Source organism: Balaenoptera physalus (assembly GCF_965194825.1).
Source record: "Balaenoptera physalus genome assembly, chromosome: 1".
NCBI classification, from domain to species: domain Eukaryota; kingdom Metazoa; phylum Chordata; class Mammalia; order Artiodactyla; family Balaenopteridae; genus Balaenoptera; species Balaenoptera physalus.
The window spans coordinates 124,991,646-125,009,379 of NC_138882.1; the positions used below are offsets into that span (position 1 = coordinate 124,991,646).

Consider the following 17,734-nt stretch of genomic DNA (forward strand, 5'->3'; position numbering starts at 1 on the left):
AAGACAATGGCTACTAATAGATAACATATTCAACTAACTGCTTTAAAAGCAGGGCTTTTTTTTTTTCTTAAATAGGATAATCTAATGGTAGTAATCAGTGCACAGAGTGAACTCCCTCTTGTAAAAAGCCCATCAATTGTTTTTCCTAATTAAGATGAATATTATTCCTGTGAAATGAACCAAAAAGTTGTTTGAAACCGGAAATCCCAAAGGAGATCTATAATCTACAAGAATAATTGCATGCAATTTTAATTGAAAGAAAAGGAGAGGCCTGTTTTTATCTTTGCTTTTTTCAAAACCTTGAAAGTAATCAACCTGTTGGCCAATTAACAATGTTTTAATATTATTATCATCTGACCTAAAAATGGACATTTGATATATTGGAAACTGTTGTAGAATTTTAAAAAATAAATGGCAAAATGACTACTGGCTATAGTTAAGTCCAACATGGCACTTTTATCATTAACGAAATAAAGTTACAAATTTGTATTAATATCCCCAGAAATAAAGTATATTTTATTGTTGATTAAAGATTAGATGCTGTGACTATTCACAGAAATATGCACTCAAAACTTTGTTCCTTGTGAATGAGAGGAAACATCTATTTTGTTGAAATGCAAATTACACTGAGAAATTTTCTTTATTTAAATTGTTGTCATTTATCTCCAATCTATTAAAGATTTTTGGTAATGCTGAAGATTTATTCTGTTCAGTTTTAATAGATACATGTCAACAAAATATATATTTACATTTCAACTCATTTCACGTAGTAATTCAGAACTTTGGCTGCTTATTTAAATTTGCACACTTATAAGTCAGAAAGAAATAATTTGAATAAGCAGATGTATTATTTATCCAATAATTTGTTACATTGACCCTGCTCTTGCTGATGGACAGGAGGTTAATTTTGTTTGCTTTCTAAAATGTCATGCTATGTTCCTTGCACTAAAGATGTTACGGAGTGGACGCAAAAAATAAAACTATAAATTAAATTTTTGATTCCCGGTATTTCAGTTTAGCATCTCGGCAGCATAAACCTATTAGAAATATATATTTCATATACAAATAGGGATGAATTTGGCTCCCCATTCTTTAGAAGGGTCTGATGTTAGATTTTCTCTCACACACTAAATATAGTGGTACCTCATTCAAGGTGAGAAAATTCAGGTTAAATTTCTAGGTATGTTTTAAAAATAGTAATATGGAAAGAATATCAGCAAAATACACAGTATATAATCTCTCATTTACAGTATATAATTTGAATCGATATAAGTGAATTTTGCAAATAAGTGAAATTTACCCTTTTAATCATTAAAACCTGTTTCATTTTAACAACTTCCAAATTGCCCAATATTATCTTTTGCTCTGTATAGTAAGTTTAAGGATATATTATTTCATTGCAAAATTCTAGGGCTAGAAAGGAATTTAGATTTTATTAAAAATCTTCCAGTATGACTGCTCAATTTAACAGATCAGGAATTTTGAACCCAAGTGTATGATATGTCTTACTCAATATCATACAACTAATCTTTGTTTCCTCAGTTCTTACTGGTGGTGAATAGGTGTGAAAAGCCTCTAGCTTTTCAATGTGTTCTTCTCTGGTCCCTCCCAGCTTTGCTAGTTTGCCTTCCAGTTAGTGAGCTAGACAATCAGAGAACCAGTTCTGTCATAATTTTATGCAAACTGAGAGCAAGTAAGATGGAAGTGAGGACCTGGGAAGCGTTAATGTGAACTGTATTAGATCCTAACTAGAGCACCTCTCCCTCCCTAAAATGTCTTCTAAAATTATTGGCTTATTTCCAGATAAGTTGCTGGACACGTGAGATGTAACTACAATTGATATTTTAATGCTGAGTTTACAATGTATGATAAATTACTCTTGAGAAGAAATCTTTAATCTCAAAAATATTTGATTATTTGCGTTATTTATTATGCTTACTATTAACATGATTTATTAACATTATTTTAGGTTAAAACCATCTCTTCTGCTAACATACTTTGTTTTCTTTTAATCTTGGATCTTAAAATAAGTCTGCACATTCAAGTTGCAAAGATGACAATTGGTTGTAGCTGGGTAAATTACACAGTAGATTTTAGATCAAAGTTTTCTGCTATTACTATCTAGTATGATCTACTGACAAAGTGTGAGTTTATTTTAAAAGGTTTACCTTCATATTTTGGCCTTTTCCTACATAGATTTTTCCTCCTTCTGAAAAAAGTTCATAAAACACCAAATTCTTATATGCTAAAAACCAATGTGAAGCTGCAGATATTTTTATTTCAGTTTAAAAAGGTTTATTTTTTTTTCACATATATGCCTGAATTCTAGGAGTGCTTCTGTACTGGAGTAAAATTAATAAAAGTAATAGCTTCAACCTGGTTTTAATCCTTCATTATTTTATTGTATAATTTTACTCAATTAATATTCAATTTATATTTTTAGTTCCTTATGGGATTAGGAAGGTTTGGAAGGTTTTTGTTTTCTTTTTTAATTGTATAAGATCATTTTGGTTATGCAATTGGCACAAAGAGGTATTTCCTCAACTGTATGTATATATATATGTATATATATATTTCGTTAATAATAATATATTGTTTTGAATAGCCTGTTATTCAAATAATGCTTTTCTTCGGATAAGAATAATCCATATTTATTAAAGGAAATTCAGAAAATTAAGAAGAAATGAAGACTACTAAACTACCTATGTTCCCACTGTTTGTGTGCCTTTTGTTAGTCTTTTTTCTAAGCCTACAATATGATCCCAATTCTCTCTCCTCTCGATACACAAGCACAAATGTGCACAACATATAACGTATTTATAATGTGTTCTGCTTTTTCACTTAACATAGCACTTTTCGATGATTGGTTTATTTCAAAGTGATTTTTTTCTACAGTGAGAAATTCCTTCTTTTTATAGGGAACATGCAAGAACCAATGGGGGGAAGAACTTAGTAGGAGACAGTAATAACTTGTTAAGAAATATAATTTTACATGGACCTTTCCCATTCAATAAGATTGATTTTTATTGTTATTTAAATTGTAAAGAGGTTATGATTAAGACTAAATTTAATATTACCATTTCAAGTCATATAAACATAAAGACAACAAAACTATGAGTTTAGACAAAATCATACAATAGCTAGCTTGCCTTGGAGAAGTTATGATATATAGTTTTAAAATTCACAGATGCTGCAAAGCCCTGGTCAAACATAGATTACAATCAGTTTTTATGTAACAGTAAAAATTCCAAAGGACTCTTACCCACCCACTCTCAATATGTATCACAGATATGCTTTTTCTTTTTGCTCATAGAATGTAAACCACATTTATTTCTATATCTGTGTGTATTTTAAAATAAATTACCGCAGAAAACAAAATATGGAGTACGCTGTGTTCAAATGCAAACCAACAGAGACAGCAAAAACCTTATATTCCCTCTGAAGAGCCTGTAGCGTAGTTGGTGAGAATTTTGGAATGCTTATAGAATTTGAATGCGGTATCCATTTATTTCAAGAGTATATGCTACCTTATAATTATCAGATCGTTCAATACATTTAGCATATGATACTCCACTTTTATTATAACAATTCACTTTTTCTTGTTTGTGTTCAGTACTATCAAATATAGAAAGAGCTCTTTACTTACCATTCTGGGAAAGATGAAATTTATCATTGTGCCATAAATACCCTGGAAAGCAAAGAAAATATTATTATTTATTATATCGCCATCCACAGGGATCCTAACTGCCAAATGTAATGCATCAGCACCAAAACAAAAATGAAGTAAATCTATTGCAGAAAACACAAATCAGTGTTCTAAGAATTCTTGAATGTGTATTACATGCCTTTGGACAGAGCTACCTTAGGATTAAACAACTGTTGTGATAAGTACTTTCAAAGTCAGGAATAAAACATTTTATTTCCCCCCAAAATATTATTGGATTAAGAGAATACTGTCAAAAGTTTTTTTTTTTTCTTTCTCCCCTTTAGCTCAGTTGAATTTTTCATTGATAACAGATAGGACAGCTATACTTAAAACTCTTTAAGGAAAACTGAGGGGCATTTTACTTTCTTGAAGTCAGCATTAATGACCATTGCATCTATTTATATGCAAATACATTTCCTTTTTGGAATCTTGAACTGAAAATCTGATGTAGGAGCTGAAAACAGAATTAAGAGTCCAAGCTCCTATTTTTCCACACTAAATAAGTGGTAACAAAGAGCTACATTTTTTCTTATTGTTTTCTGTTGATTAAAAACAGGTTTTAATTGCATCACATGGTAAGAATCAGAACAAATTTGTATTTTGAAAAGGTATATATGTTCTTAAATTTATTCTGTCCTTTAAAATTTTTAAATTAACATTGACTTTCGCAATTAATAATTAGTACAAAATAACCTTTCTTAGTGTCAACAGTTCTAATATATGTATACATATAGCTGATTCACTTTGCTGTACAGCAGAAACTAACACAACATTGTAAAGCAATTACACTCCTATAAAGATATTTTTTTAAAAAAAAGAACATGTCAGGATGTAACAAAATATGCTTTTCTCATATCCTGATATATAATATCATTACATATTGGTCATTCTCTGTTCCTTTATGTTCTTGTAAGAATCATAAACTTTTGGTCATTTTCTGTTCCTTTATGTTTTTGTAAGAATCATAAACTTAATCTAGAGAAAAACACACTGAGTACATCTCCCTCTGCTAAAACTAGGTGATAGCATAAATAACATATGCAGAAAAGGGATTTACTTTAATTTTTGGATAATGACATTTCAGATCCTTTGATGTTTTTTTCGAATAAAGTAATCCTGACTAAAAATTATAATGTGTTAGTGTAACTTGAAATCATTATTTCCAAGAAAGGTGATGTTTCAGTAAATGAAAATTAGTGAAAATTTCAAATGACAAATACTGACAAAATTTACTGACTTTTCGCTGGAGGATAAAATTAAGATTTGAAAGGTGTCCTACTTAGTTTTTCACATAGAAAATATCTTATTTTTTAGACATTTTTAATCTAAAGAAACATTTGGGTAGTAAATGTGTCTGACATTCTGTAATAATTGAGGAATTCTCCCCACAAGCATAGTTTCTCCTAAGAAAGCTGTTTTTCATATTTAATTATAAATATTAATAAGTTATTTCAAAATTTTTTGTATTTATTGATGTTTAATGAAAGATTTTCAAGGGAAAATTTTAGACTTAGAAATACTTTATTGTGTGTAGTGCTTATTTCTAAAGAATTATTAATACAACTTTTGATATTATAGCTTATATTTATAATACTAAACTGCTAAAAAAAAAAAATCAAAGTATTTTTAAGCATCAGCTCCTGAAGAGGGCAGCACGTTCTAGATATTATTGAATTTCAAGCTCAAATATGACAGCTTTGGCTTTAGTATACTTTTTTTTAAGAACTAGAGGGGAAAAAAATGGATTTTTTTTTAATAGATGTCTACTCCCATGATACAATAAACCAGCAGAAATTCTAGGCAGCTGCAGACCAAGGTCAAAACTGTATTTGATTATTACAAAAGAACATTCAAATTAGACACCTAAAGCAATGTATTTAGAAAGGGAACAACAAAATACTAGTAAGGAGACTTTCCATGAGGAATGTGTTTTATCTTAATACTGCAGATAACTTTTCCTATTGGCAGTGCATTGACTGTCAAAACTACTAAAGGGGTTAGATTTAATTATCTCACTTCTTGCACATTTCATCTCAATTGCTATGGCAACATTCACTTGCCTCAGCAGCAATGCACACTTTAATCAGATATTTCCTCCTCATTTCTCTATGAGCCAAAACTGTGTAGTCAAATTTACAACCAAGTCCTGATAAACCTGATAACACTTCTTACAATGGGCAACTTGCCTCCACACACACATATAAATATTTTCCAAGAGGTTTGTAACTATTGGACAAGTATAAGACTTGATAAGAACATACACTTGGACTTTCCTACTTCATTGATATTTCTTTGCTATTTCTGTCACTATTCTTTAATAGAAGTTTTTTACAAATTCAAAACTCACTCCAGCAAGTCACTAATGTGGGTCACCTGACCTCAATAGGAGAGCCGATGAGTAAACAACCTCCAACATTCAGATGTCAACCCTCCTCAAAAGCCTATTGAATTATTTACCTTTTATCTGAACATACTTTGAATTGGCACATCAAAGAGGCTTTTTCTATTTCTTGAAAGCAGGGAAAAGAAGGAAAGAAAATAATTCAAGACAAAGCAAAATCTGATATAGGAAGAAAACTGTAGAGTAACAGACTTAAATGGATGGCCAAGCATGAAGAAAATTTGGTTAAGCTTCAGTAATGAAGCAATTTTAATGAGAAGTGAAAGCATGATGATGCATTAAATTGTTGATGTCACGTGGGTGAATATTAACCATCTACATTGTTGGACAAATCATCACTTTAGCATTTTGTAAAAGACTAGAGAAACTTTTGTGGGCAGATAAGGAATATTCAAACTGTCTTCAAGTCCGATTTAAAGTGTTAGCTTATTATATTTTTATAAATGTTTGGAATTTTTAAAAATGGTAACTTTTAATTTGATACCGTGTAATAAAAATTATTTTAAACTGTGATTAAGGAGCAAAGTAATCTAAGGTCTTCCTAACAATTTTAGTGGCTGCTATAAATTTGTATTTAGATAACAAACATTTTATCCTGAAGCTGTGATAGTTCTTCGGTGAGAAATTTTATACCAGTACCTGACAGTAATATTTCAGCATGGTTTTTCAATCACCACTTAGTAGTGTCTAGTAAAATTTTCATTAATTGAGACCACCAAAAAGATGCTTTCTGTACCTGGTTCTACCAGTCCAACATTTTAATAGCAATTTCTAGATTGCATCTTATGTATTACAGACCACTAAACATAGCATTCAATCAAAACCTAACCAAACATAAAAAATATTCTGTAAAATACAAGTCATATATTTTGAGCTTTGAGCTGATTATTAGCAGATTATGTTCAAAATGTAGTTATTGAAAAGCTAACTTCTCATTAATGATGAAGTTTGGAAGCCGCATAACCTTAGGAATAGCTGAAGGAATAGATGTTTAATTAAAAACAGAAACCTATACAGGAGGGGAAGCATGAAACCTGTCTTCAAATATTTGAAAGTCTTATGTAAAGGAGACATTGAGTGTCTTAGAAAGCTAAGACAAATGATACAAGTTCCATAAAAGCAGATTCCAGCTCTCTATAGAGAAAAACTTAAAACAATTAGAATTACTTAAACAATGGCACAAGCTATGAAGCACCAAGTTCCTAGTCTAAGCATATTCCATGTACTGTTTGCATATGAACCCTTTATTTTCTGTTGCTTGATTCTGGGACAACGTTGCAAAAATGTGGTTGAAGCACTCCACAAATTTGGATCTGGAAGTTCAGATGGGTCTAAATGAATTTTTCAAGTACCAGTGCTTTATACTGGTATGGAAACCTAGCAATGGTCTGCAAACAGCATATTCAGCAGGTAGTTTGCGAATCCTACTCTGGAGAAATGGTCTAAATGAGATAAACAAACAGTTCTTAGTGAAGAGCTATCTAAAACCTCCAAGGAGACATGTAAATTGGTCCTAACTGGCATTCCTTCAAGAACCTCAGTAGATGGCAGGGATTGAATAGAGGTGAAGAATGAGCTCCCCCGTTCATTCTTGACTTGGCTCTTCTGCCTGAAGCTGCGGTGCTGCCAGACAAGGTGTACACCACTGCCTATGTTAGACTTGTTCTCTGGATGAAAGGAAGATTTTGGCATTATTCTCAAACTCTATATTCACTTAAGAAATAGTAATTGCTCAATTAAGGGTCCAGAGCTTTTTTTCTGTACCCAGAGAAATGAGAAGTTAAAGAGAAAATTGAACTCCACGTGGGAATGCTCATCTTCAACAAGATTGCTGAATAAGATAAAGTTGTAACCGATTTGAAGGTTATAAAGAAGTTGTTGATTCTTGAGTCAAAGTAATGTTTACTTTTTGTGTAATACTAGATTCCGTAAAGTTCTAGTTTATATTAGGTGGAAATAGTCTTTTTACTTAGTTTGATTTTGAAATTTCCTTGTGTGATCCTCTCTTGAATCACGTTGAAGGAACCAAGGGGCTCACAAAGGTCTTGCGCAGTATCTAACCTTTATGTACTCCAGTGCTGTTGCTTAGAGCATGAGATCTTTTGAAGAATGGCTGTCTACCAGAAGCATCTCTTTCTATCTAAAGAGCTGATGAGTTGTTTTGCAACACCAAGAAATGCTAACTTGTATTTTTACTCTCAAAGACTATGGGATGTTAATACTTCATTAAGTATTTTATCTCCCTTGCCCCTCCAGGCCTCTGCAAATCAAATCTTTACATTATGTTGTTTAAAATTACACCTGCTGAGGTTTTGCTGGCAAATGGTCTTGAAACTTGTTTCCAAAATCCTCACCCGCAAAAGCTTTTACTAGCCAGTCCCATTTGGTTGGCTGTGCTCCAACCAGTCTCTGGTGAACACGAACATAAGTTACAGAGAAACAGAAATATTTCCATGGCACCCTGGAGGAACGTTTTGATCCAAAAGACACTACTAGTAAACCAAAGTGTCATTGCAAATTCATGAACATTTCCTTATGTCATGCGTAGCAGTAGAAGGAAAGGGCTGCATTTGTGCAATGGTTGTTCCATGTGTGTAAACCTAGTCCCCAACTTTAGATCAAAGACTGTCTTCAATCAACAAGTATTTATTTAGTGCCTACCATGTCTGAAAGTTAAGGAGCCACAAAAGGACAAACAGCAGCTACATTAAAATTCTGGTAGCAGAAACGAACACACCATTGTAAAGCAATTATACTCCAATAAAGATGTTAAAAAAAAAAAATTCTGGTATTTATTGAATGAATGAAGAAAAATACATTGCTGGCCTAAAAAATCCTTACAATCATCTATAGGGTTATGAATTTAACATGAAACAAAGCACAATATCTCTGTTTTGTCTCTACCAGTTAAAATGTTAATCTATTTCATGCCACAGAAGCTTTTAATATATTTCTACATTACTTCCTTCATTTAAGTAGATTTAACTGAGAAAAAGCACAAATCATGTAGTTTTACCCAATATGGTCCTGCACCCCTACATCTACCAGCTTGCACTTCTTACCTGTGGAGTTTAAGGTATCTCTAGTGAACCATTATTGCTCTGACTGTGAGCTTAATGAGGGCAGGGGAAATCTGCATTTTTGTTTGCATTCTGGCCAGTGCAACAGTGCCTGGTAAACAATAATAAGCATTCAGAAAATGATTATTCAATGAATAATGTATGAATAGTAAGAGGAATGAAATGGCGTTGACCTAAATTCAAGAAGTATTCAGGAAGGTTAGTGTAATTTGAAATGGTCTTAGTTTGACAGAAGATATGAGATTTTTTCACTGGGCCTTCAGGAATGGATGGGGTTTAAATAGCAGGTAGGAAGGAAATAAAGTATTTCTAGTAGAGTTAAGAACATGAGCAAAATTCAATTGCTTTGAAAGCAGAGATATTAGTGAAAGGATTTAATCCTTCTTGATGGGACCATGGGTTGTATTATGGGTTAGTGATTTTGTTTGGTTTAGATTAATAGGTATTGTAGAGAAGTGCTTCTCAAATTTTAATTTGCATATCTGGGGATCTTGTTAAACTGTAGACTTTAATTGGTAGGTCTGGATTGAGGTATGAAATTATCTATTTCTAACAAGTTCCCAGATGATGTTGGTGCTGGTGCTAGACCCTGAACTGCAAGACGGCAGAGGATCCTTAAAGCTAGACAGTCATTTGCACTTGATACAGCAGGCATTTGAGAACTACTCTATGTTTTCCGGCAGTTATGGCATACTGAAAACTGCATTTAGGAAGATTAGTATGTCAACCTCATGGAAAGTATGCTAACAAAGAGAGAACGTGGACTTTATCTGTATATTTCACAGATTTGGTGCTCAATTACCTGTTGATTGATTAGTTTGTGGGGACATGGTCAATTCAAAAGCACTTTCTCAATGGAATAATTGTGGGCCCACTGACTTTTTGAAAACAAGTCAAATTTAGGTAAAACACATAGGGAATCAATGAATGTTCTTTCCCTCCTCTCCATCTGGAAAAACTGCATTTATTCTTTAAAAGACTTGAAATATTAGCTCTTCTGTTCTTCTCACACTATAAAATGTAATTATTCCCTCGCAAGTATCTCTCAAACTCTGATCTTATTATATCATAATAATAATAATTAGATAATAATAATTAGTAATAGTAGTACAACTAGTGTTTTTTGAATGCTTATTAATAGCGCCAGGCAAATTGCTAAGTTTTATAATTAAATCCTTATAATAATGCTGTGAGGAATATTGCTATTATCATCCCTATTCTTACAGATTGAAAAAAAATCTGCGTGCCCTAATATGGTGTCAGGTACATAATAAATAGATTTATTCAGAGAGCGATCAATCAAAATGTATTCTAAGAAATCACTGATTTATTTTATTTTATTTTTAAAATTTATTTATTTTTGGCTGCGTTGGGTCTTCGTTGCGGTGTGTGGGCTTCTCATTGTGGTGGGTGGCTTGTCTTGTTGCAGAGCATGGGCTCTAGGCTCACGGGCTTCAGTAGTTGTGGCACACGGGCTCAGTTGCTCTGCGGCATGTGGGATCTTCCCGGACCAGGGCTCAAACCCATGTCCCCTGCATTGGCAGGCAGATTCTTAACCACTGTGCCACAAGGGAAGTCCAAGAAATCACTGATTTCTTAACATAGCTTCTGTTTTTGCATGATATCTTTGTCTTTGTTCCTTGATCTCCAATAATTGTGACAATGGTTAGAATTAGTGAGTGTTTCCTATGTTCCAGGTACTACTTTAAGCAATTTACATGTGTTGTCTCATTTAATGCTCATAATAATCCTAGGACTTGGGTGTTATTATTACTCTCATTTTACATATGAAGAAAATGAGGTATAAAGAGGTTAAATAATTTGTCTAAGTTTCCATAACTATAGAGCAGGAGATTTGTATTTTGAACCCATTATAGTATGTTATTGACTTTAGCCTAACTTGTCCTTAGTAACATGGAATTCTGAGTGTTTTCTTAAATGAATACCATAAATTTCTTCAAATGATAATATTTGTGAAAAGTTAATTTTCTCCCAAATTAAGAAAGAGTCCATGAAGTCCAAGAAGCCTTGTTATTATTTCTTGGCTTCTGTCAGCACACCACCATGCCTGACGAAAAGGAACTCCCTGAAGTTGGCATCCATTTAGCATGGGGCAAAATCTTTTCGATAAAATGCCAGCAAATCTCAGATAACCTGGGGCCCACATACTTCTCACCTCTCCAGTCATATTCCAGCCCCCTTATACCACAACTCAATTCCGCAGAAGAATAAAGAATATTCCTCAAAATAGGGAAAGGTGTATTCAAAAGGTAGTCTCCTTTAAATTTTTTTTCCTTTGGGGAAAGATAGCCAGCTTCTGTGATCCCTTGCTAGTAATAGGAATAATAATGACAATCTTCCAGATAGTTTAAATGTGCAGATATGGTAACAATTATTACTTGTTTGACCAGCTAAACTAGAGATCAAACACAAGTAAAACATTTCATTTTATTCCACTACATGAGGGTAATATTCTAATCTAAATATTTAATATTTAAATTATAGACAAATTTGATATTACGATGTCATAGTTTTTAAAATTATGTACTTTCATATTTGTTTTAAAGAAAAGTATCCAATATTCCTGTAGTATCCTATCAGTTGGCACATTACTTGTTATGTTAATATTGATCTCATGATTAAGGGGATCATTGTAAAATTGCTCATTTTTTCCCTTTTTTTACAACTATATTAAGTATTTATTTATTTATATCAGTATGGACTTGTGGATATACATTTTATCCAGTGGGATATAATCTGCTGTTACTATTAGTCAGTTTGATTTTCAAGTAGTCTCAGATACGGTCATCATGATTCCCATTAACCTGACTTCTTTTTTGACATGTCCCTGGCATCGTATGAGTAACTTCCATACTTTTGGCATAGTAAGATATTCTAGGCTCATTTTTGTATATTTCATGTCCCAGCTCAGGAATCAGCTATTTCTCTAAGAAGTCCTTTTTTTTTTTTTTTTTTTTTTAAGTTGAGAATGATATTTAGAAACCAAGGTTTGGGAGGAAAGTGTGCAGATGTGCCCATTGTTTTGGGTGTGTCATTGTTCTCAGGATCTGGAACCAAGGAAATATATGTATGAAAAAATTCATCTATTTATATATCTATCTCTACATGTATGTACACATATTAACATCTCTATTTACCTCTGTCTCTATCTATGAAACTTTAGGAGTTCACACTGATATCTCCATTCCAAACCAATGCAGTTTCTCTCTTTTCATATTTGTAACTACTTCCTGCAACAATGAAAACCCTATCTCCCGATTATCCTTAACATAGTTACCTATTTGATCAATCTCGCTGTGTGTAACCAATATCCTATTGCTGCTAAACACACCCTCCACCCTTCTCACCCTTCCTGAGCCACAACACTGCTCTTTAGGCTGCAGAGGCTCTCCTCGTCCACACTCCCTACGGATGCTTACCTTCTTTGTTCCCTTACAGTGGATTTAGTCCTAAATTGCTCAGGAAAAAAAGGGAAGTAAAGAGAATAAAAGGCAAGGGGAAAGGAATATGAAAAAGAAGAAGAGACCTGAGAACTTGAAATACTTTTAACTTGCTTGTCTGCTGTGTGGATTCTAATGCTGCTGCATATTACAGACTTAACTGAAAAGTTTTCTTTTTATTTCAGAAACTAAAAACAAAATAATAAGCCCACTTTAACTAACTAGACTTCACATATTTGGCAAATATTTATTAAGTGCCTGCTCTGTGCCAGTATAACAAATTTTAGTAAAAACCCAATTAGCGGGCTTCCCTGATGGCGCAGTGGTTGAGAGTCTACCTGCTAATGCAGGGGACACGGGTTCGAGCCCTGGTCTGGGAAGATCCCACATGCTGCGGAGCAACTGGGCCCGTGAGCCACAACTGCTGAGCCTGCGCGTCTGGAGCCTGTGCTCCGCAACGGGAGAGGCCGCGATAGTGAAGAGGCCCGCGCACTGCGATGAAGAGTGGCCCCCGCTTGCCGCAACTAGAGAAAGCCCTCGCACAGAAACGAAGACCCAACACAGCCAAAAAATAAATATAAATAAATAAATAAATAAATAAAAGATTACTATTAAAAAAACCCCAATTAGCTGCAGTTCTCAATTGATCAATATATTTTACTTATTTGCCTTTCAGGGAAATTGGCCAATCATAAGAAATCACATCCAAACTGAAATTTATTCAAAACAGGGTCAGTTATCAAGTCAGTATGGATTTTACTGTAACTCCCATGACATATATTATACTATATAATAATAAATAATATTCAGAATTATGGTTCTAAAAAAGAATATGAAGTTCAATCATAATCAAAATATTGCCATGGTCACTACAGAGATTTTAGAAATCTTTTCAACAAATATAGTTAGTTTTATTCACTTACCTACGAAATTATATTCCCCAAACAACGAATTTCTAGTTTATTTATTCACTCGAGTATTTATGAAGAATCTATATGTATCAGACACATTTTAAGAAAATAAAAATCTATCTAACTTTCTGTTCTCATGGAGCTTACTATCTAGTGGGGGGAAAAAAGACAACAAACAGGCATATGTTGTATGCCAGTTTATTGTAAATACTAAGAAGAAAAATAAGATGATAAAATAGAGTATGAATGAGTGGAGGTAATGGTAGGTGAGCTGTCTTAGACAGATGGTTAGTTTTTTGTCATTAGTTTGTCATTTTATCCAATGAGATTATCTTTCTCAGGATGAGAAATATATTATTCTCATATTTGTTGGCTGGTTTTCTTTAAGTTTGGGTCAAATTTACAGTGAACTCTTAGCTGCATCTAAATCATTTTGTAAAAATTAGAAAATATCAAACAAGATGGTAAATTGGGAAGGTAGAAGGGAAAGAAAGCCTTAGTTGAGGAAGCAGTTCAAGTGGACTTTTAAATTGAAAAAGAAACTTTGTGGGGATTCCCTGGTGGTCCAGTGGTTAGGACTCCACACTTGCACTGCCAAGGGTGAAGGTAAAATCCCTGGTTGGGGAACTAAGATCCTGCAAGCTGTGCAGCCAAAAAAAGAAAAAAAAAGAAAAAGAAAAAGAAACTTTCTTATATTGCTTAGGATTTCTACATGAGTTACAAAATCTTCATAATTTTTTAAAATTATTTTTATTAAAAAAATGTCATAGTGGGGGCTTCCCTGGTGGCGCAGTGGTTAAGAATCCTCCTGCCAATGCAGGGGACACAGGTTCGAGCTCTGGTCCAGGAAGATCCCACATGCCACAGAGCAACTAAGCCCATGCACCACAGCTATTGAACCTGCACTCTAGAGCCTGCGAGCCACAACTACTGAGCCCGTGCGCCACAACTACTGAAGCCCGCGCGCCTAGAGCCTATGCTCCACAACAAGAAAAGCCACCGCAATGAGAAGCCCTCGCACCAAAACGAAGAGTAGCCCTCGCTTGCTGCAACTAGAGGAAAGCCTGCGTGCAGCAACAAAGACCCAACACAGCCAAAAATAAAATAAATAATATAAATAAAATTTTTAAAAAGATAATTATCTCTAAAAAAAAGTCATCGTAGCTGAATTATACTTCAGTCTGCTGATAGAGCTTATGTGTCCTTGAACAAGAATGAACAGAAAATGAAGCAATTGAGATAGACAAAATCTATAAATCTTCCTATTGTTCATTAGCCACTTTCCAGATAAATATTTCTGTAACTCCCACAAATAGTGACTCAATTTTAACCATTTAGGTTGTGGATATGGTCCAAAAGTCTTCTATTATTCCCAAGCAAAAACTGGCATTTTATTTTTTACCTCAATAGGTATATTTCTACTCTAATAATACCATTATAAATTTAAAGAATTGATATTATCAATTAAGAGGAAAGAAAAGTAAGAATATGAAAGTGGTTAATTCTAAGATAGATTAGTAAACAGAAGTCAGTAGTATCCATATGTAAAGAAAGAGTGTTGGACAAGGGAATTTGAGTTCTGGATTGAACGCTTCCTAATACTTGTGAAACTTTGGGCAAATCACTCCTACTCTCTTATCTCTAGTCTTCTCTTTGGTAAAATGAAGATGATGTTAGCTTCTGTCTAAAGTCACCACTTAGAAATAAGATCCTAGAATTAAAACAAACAAAAAACCCAATAAAAAATATACTGGTTCTATGTATTTCTACATACACACTTTCTCTCTTGCTACATATATACTATTAAAGGAAAAATTGTTTTTTCAGTCAAATAAGATAATATGTTGATATTCAATTATTAAAATTCCTTTTCAGTAAGATTACTGTTCTATTCCTTTCAATCCTTTCAAAAATTACAGTAATCCTCTCAAATGATTACATTTGAGAAAAAAGAAAGGGTGGGAGAAAGACCTACAGTATGTTTTTCTGTTGATCTTTATTTTTTGATAGTGTTCACAAAATATGACTACATCTTAATGATTTAGATTTCACACATGTTCAAAAATATTTTACGGGAAAAAATCCTGGTACATTCTACATTATTTCTCAAATAAATAATATTTAAAGTACAAGTTTGAATTAGTTTACTTATTCTTGAAGAGAACAGTAGCCAAAAATAGCTACTATACTATTTAAATTATTGGCAAGAGAATCCAATAATAAGGCTTATTAACTATAATAATATCTTGACTTTTATATAGTACATTTATTCACAGTAGAGAACACTTTACACAATATGCATATCATTTTTGTAGCTCATTCTCAAGGGAACTTTATAAAATATAAGTTAGTTTTAAAAATATTTGTTTCTTTTACTCATTTTGCCTTCATAATATTTAGCATCCTATACTTTCAATTTAATAAATTATTCCTTTTTAATACATACCAATGTTAACATTATACACATATACTTGCAAAGGCACAATGTCCACTGGCAAGGAGCATAAAACTGGCATTATAAAAATCAAAATCAAAACGAAAAACTTTCCACAAAATAATCAGAATATACAAAGAAATGACTCTGAACTTTCATTTTATTTATCCTTGTGCATTATAATATTATATAATAAATTGTATTTTAATTTATTTCTTTTTAACCAAGCAGTACTGAATCCATTGAAAAATCTCCTCTGACATGACATGCTTTTATATCCTTCTCTGAATTGATGAGCATAGGAATACTTATTCTTTTGGCCTCAAGCCATTTTATAAGGTAAACAAAGTTACATGAGGTTTTATTAAAACCTCAAACACAAAACTAGCCAACCACCACGTGGATGACAAATTTGAATGGGAGGGAAAAGCAGCTCAAAGACCTTGCAAGCTGGCTGATACAATATATAAACACTGAGCAGCCTAGAAACCACAGGACAAACCTACCATTTTCTCCCCTTATAAATCCATAAATACTATTTATGTATTTTCACATAAATTTAAATTCAAAGGTGGAACACTATTATCTTTCACAGGACAATTATGAGGGTGAACTGAGATCATATTCACTGAGTGTGTACTAAGAGCTGGGCTCTATTTTATTTTATATATTTTAAGAGATTTTAAAAAATTTGTCTTTTAAATTTATTTTTGGCTGCGTTGGGTTTTCGTTGCTGCACGCGGGCTTTCTCTAGCTGTGGCGAGCAGGGGCTGCTCTTCATTGCGGTACAAGGACTTCCCCTTGCGGTGGCTTCTCTTGTTGTGGCCCACGGGCTCTAGGCGCACGGGCTTCAGCAATTGTGACACGCGGGCTCAGTAACTGTGGCTCGCAGGCTCTAGAGCGCAGGCTCAGTAGTTGTGGCACACGGGCTTAGTTGCTCCGTGGCATGTGGGATCTTCCTGGACCAGAGCTCAAACCCGTGTTCCCTGAATTGGCAGGCAGATTCTTAACCACTGCGCCACCAGGGGAATCCCTGGGCTCTATTTTAGTTGTATCTACCCATTTAATCTTCACAACCACGCTGTAGCTATTAGAATAAACCATATGAAATTGGCATTTCTGTAGGTGAAACACTGTTGCATTTCAACCGAATACTATTGTTTCTCTTATCTTACAAATGAGGAAACTGGGGAACAGAGAGGTTAAGTAACTTGCTTAAGGAGAATCATTGTTTTTCCCATCTTACAATTGAAGAAGCTGAAGCTCAAGAAAGAATAAGTGACTTTCCCAAGGATACAGAGCTATCTACTTCTCAGAGAGATATATCAAGAGAGACTATACCTGCCTATGCACTTTGTAAATTTTATATTGTTAGAAAAGTTAAACTATTTTTCTTCTTAATATTATGAAGTCTTCTCTTCTTAGCTTCACAATGGGTCTTTAATAACCCAAAGGGAATGCTGCATCTAGTTATCAAGACAAAAGGCTTTTGTACTTATCATCTTCTGAGATGCTTCCCCTTTGAACTGACAGGGTGAGTTGCAGTCACCCATCTCTCTGGCTTTTTCTGTTATCAACTCAATGCTTAATGATCGTTAAGGTACTGGAGTACTTTGGTTTGTTCTCAAATTAATTCCTATGCTGTCCTTGAAACAAGTGAGGTGCAAGAGTTATTGCGGATAACATTAAAAAAATTTATGAAACATTATCATCTCAAGTAACACACAGATAATCTTCAAAC

The 17,734-nt window shown here is 33.5% G+C and overlaps 1 protein-coding gene across 15 annotated transcripts in view; it reads right to left on the minus strand.

Annotated features, from left to right (window-relative positions):
• The window catches only part of ADGRL2 (adhesion G protein-coupled receptor L2), a 273,498-nt gene that overhangs the window by 214,444 nt on the left and 41,320 nt on the right, over positions 1-17,734 (minus strand). For all 15 annotated transcript variants that reach the window (XM_082418824.1, XM_082418844.1, XM_082418845.1 and 12 more), the window contains exon 2: positions 3,647-3,688. The gene's annotated coding sequence lies outside the window, so the exon portion shown is untranslated. The remainder of the gene's footprint in view (positions 1-3,646; positions 3,689-17,734) is intronic.